The 2,113-nt window shown below is 36.9% G+C and overlaps 1 protein-coding gene across 1 annotated transcript in view; it reads right to left on the bottom strand.

Annotated features, from left to right (window-relative positions):
* The window catches only part of Magt1 (magnesium transporter 1), a 68,335-nt gene that overhangs the window by 37,713 nt on the left and 28,509 nt on the right, over positions 1–2,113 (bottom strand). The window lies entirely within an intron of this gene.

Genomic DNA, 2,113 nt, shown 5'->3' with positions numbered 1-2,113 from the left:
AATAAATAAATAAATAAATATTTTTTTTCTTTTTTTTTTTTAGAACCAGGGATTGAACTCAGGTCCTTGCACTTGCCAGACAAGTGCTTATTCTACTGAGCTATCTCCCTGGCCCCTTTTTATTAATTTTAATGAGAAAGAAATACAAATGAGACAGTTTCAAAGCAGGTTAGTAGGACAGTTACAATAATTAATACATTGAATATTGTTATCTTCATAGTTTTTCAGAGTATAAGATGCAGACATGGTATCCTGTCTAAACACTATTAGTACAAACCTTTCTTCTCATTGAATTAAGAGAAAGTAGAAGTATGTCTACCCTATTTGGTGTATATATGTGTGTGTGTGTGTGTGTGTGTGTTGTGTATTTTTTTCACCACAAAATGTTCCTTCATTTATATCCCCCTTTTTTGTTCTGTTTTGTCAAAGATGGGTGTTCCACTGCTATTAGAGAAGCTGTATTTGGAGAAGTATTTAAAGGACGTTTTCATACTTGATGACAGTTCAAATATTTTAAGTACTTGAATTCAGCAAAGTAATCTAATACAGTCCAATAGTCCATAATATTAGTGGATTATCAATCAGCACAACTGGCAATTGTCAGAAGTTGACTTGAGCCTTTTACAGCTCAGCATATTAATATGGCATTACTTTTTATACCTCATGATTATACTTTTTTGCTGGATGGCTAAGACCAAGTTAAAACAAGACCTATTTTTATTTTACTTTTTTATTTTACTATTTTCTTTTTTTTGTACCGAGATTTGAACTCTGGACCTCATGCTTGCTAGGCAGGTGCTACGTTGCTGAGCTACATCCCCGGCTCAAAGCAAGACCTATATAACTAAAAATGCAACTTCTGCATCTGACAAGGTCAGTCAAATCCCCTCAGGATTTACCCTGAAACCATGTACAGCACCTTGCAGATCTTTTGTCAGTGTCAGCTATCTGGATGAGTCATAGCCACTGCTTGACCAATTTGCTCTCTGTGAAAACCTGAGAGAATTTTTTCTCTCTAGGTGACTCTCCTTAGGCATACTATACATCGCTGATCACTTTCCTCTGTGGCCCCATAATCTCCTTGAACAGAAAATTTGGGACACCATTGAGTTACAGGATGTCATAGCACAGGTTCTTATGTCGAGTTCTCACTGACCTTGAAGGGCTAGGGCCAAAATAGTGGCTATCCTTGTAGCGCTTCTTTTTCTCTGATTTTTGGTCTGCAAATTGTAGTTATTAACCATTCAGAAGAGAAGCTTAATAATATTATTACCCTGTAACAGAGGCAGTTGAGCTTAACCTCACTATCTGTTTGAATATCAAACACCTTAGGCCTAACATGGAACTGGTATTTTTCAACAACCATTGATATTCTAAACTTTAAATCCCTATGGAAAGGGGAAAAAAACAATTACCTATTTTTACATAGAAATTTAGAAATCAAACCATATATAACATTGTAATAGAACAATCCTATGACATTTTTTTCTTGTCTCATTTTATTACCTTTTTTTTAAACAAACATTTACTTTAGAGTATAGTAATAACTGATATGAAGGGGCCGGGGAGATGGCTCAGTGGAATGAGCGCTTCCCTGGCAAGCGCAAGGGCCCGAGTTCAATCCCTGGTTCCACCAAAAAACCAAAAAAAAAAAAAACAAATTGATATGACGTTAGAATCAGTACACATTTAGAAGACCAAAATAATAGGTATTTCAACTATTGTTTAAACTAATTTGAATGGTAGCATCATGCAATACAGCAACCACTGTTTTTTGTTTGTTTTTTTCCACTGTTGAATTTCTATTACTTTTTTTGTTTTGTTTTGTTTTTTTGGCGGATCCAGGGATTGAACTCAGGCCCTTACACTTGCCAGGGAAGCGCTTACTCTACTGAGCCATCTCCCTGGCCCCTTCTATTACTTTTTTTAAACATTTATTTATTTATTGTGTGGGTGGGGGGCAGCTCAGTCCACCAGGGGGCAGGGCGGGCTGGCATGTGGTGCTGGGGGATCGAACTGTGGTCCCTGTGCTTTGCCAAGCTTGTTCCAAGTAGGTGCTTTAGACCACTGAGCCATCTCACCAGCCCTCTATTACTTTTTTAATTGAAATTTT

Source organism: Octodon degus, unplaced genomic scaffold, assembly GCF_000260255.1.
Source record: "Octodon degus isolate 3935 unplaced genomic scaffold, OctDeg1.0 scaffold00353, whole genome shotgun sequence".
Classification (NCBI taxonomy): Eukaryota; Metazoa; Chordata; class Mammalia; order Rodentia; family Octodontidae; genus Octodon; species Octodon degus.
The sequence above is the reverse complement of the archived record's forward strand: the minus strand, read 5'-3'. Positions and strand labels throughout refer to the sequence as shown.